The 1,530-nt window shown below is 42.7% G+C and overlaps 1 protein-coding gene across 1 annotated transcript in view; it reads left to right on the plus strand.

Annotated features, from left to right (window-relative positions):
• vwa8 (von Willebrand factor A domain containing 8) overlaps window positions 1–1,530 on the plus strand; it is a 152,043-nt gene that overhangs the window by 29,091 nt on the left and 121,422 nt on the right. The window lies entirely within an intron of this gene.

Genomic DNA, 1,530 nt, shown 5'->3' on the forward strand with positions numbered 1-1,530 from the left:
AGAATCAACAACAAGTGGGACACAATCGTGAAGTGGAATGAAATTTATTGGATGTGTCAAACTTTTTTAACAAATAAAAAACTGAAAAGTGGGGCGTGCAATATTATTGGGCCCCTTTACTTTCAGTGCAGCAAACTCACTCCAGAAGTTCAGTGAGGATCTATGAATGATCCAATGTTGTCCCAAATGACTGATGATGATAAATAGAATCCACCTGTGTGTAATCAAGTCTCCGTATAAATGCACCTGCTCTGTGATAGTCTCAGGGTTCTGTTCAAAGTGCAGAGAGCATTATGAAGACCAAGGAACGCACCAGGCAGGTCCGAGATACTGTTGTGGAGAAGTTTAAAGCCAGATTTGGATACAAAAAGATATCCCAAGCTTTAAACATCCCAAGGAGCACTGTGCAAGCAATCATATTGAAATGGAAGGAGTATCAGACCACTGCAAATCTACCAAGACCCGGCCGTCCCTCTAAACTTTCATCTGGAACAAGGAGAAGACTGATCAGAGATGCAGCCAAGAGGCCCATGATCACTCTGGATGAACTGCAGAGATCTACAGCTGAGGTGGGAGAGTCTGTCCATAGGACAACAATCAGTCGTACACTGCACAAATCTGGCCTTCATGGAAGAGTGGCAAGAAGAAAGCCATTTCTCAAAGATATCCATAAAAAGTGTTGTTTAAAGTTTGTCACAAGCACCTGGGAGACACCAAACATGTGGAAGAAGGTGCTCTGGTCACATGAAACCAAAATCCAACTGTTTGGCCACAATGCAAAATGATATGTTTGGCGTAAAAGCAACACAGCTCATCACCCTGAACACACCATCCCCACTGTCAAACATGGTGGTGGCAGCATCATGGTTTGGGCCTGCTTTTCATCAGCAGGGACTGGGAAGATGGTCAGAATTGATGGGAAGATGGATGGGGCCAAATACAGGACCATTTTGGAAGAAAACCTGTTTGAATCTGCAAGAGACCTGAGACTGGGACGGAGATTTATCTTCCAACAAGACAATGATCCAAAACATAAAGCCAAATCTACAATGGAATGGTTCACAAATAAACGTATCCAGGTGTTGGAATGGCCAAGTCAAAGTCCAGACCTGAACCCAATTGAGAATCTGTGGAAAGAGATGAAGACTGCTGTTCACAAACGCTCTCCATCCAACCTCACTGAGCTCGAGCTGTTTTGCAAGAAAGAATGGGCAAGAATTTCAGTCTCTCCATGTGCAAAACTGATAGAGACAAACCCCAAGAGACTTGCAGCTGGAACTGCAGCAAAAGGCGGCGCTACAAAGTATTAACGCAAGGGGGCCAAATAATATTGCACGCCCCACTTTTCAGTTTTTTATTTGTTAAAAAAGTTTGACATATCCATTAAATTTCATTCCACTTCACGATTGTGTCCCACTTGTTGTTGATTCTTCACAAAAAATTAAAATTTAATATCTTTATGTTTGAAGCCTGAAATGTGGCAAAAGGTTGAAAAGTTCAAGGGGGCCGAATACTTTCGCAATGCACTGT

This window comes from Nematolebias whitei, chromosome 13, assembly GCF_014905685.2.
Source record: "Nematolebias whitei isolate Nwh7 chromosome 13, NemWhi1, whole genome shotgun sequence".
Lineage (NCBI taxonomy): Eukaryota > Metazoa > Chordata > Actinopteri > Cyprinodontiformes > Rivulidae > Nematolebias > Nematolebias whitei.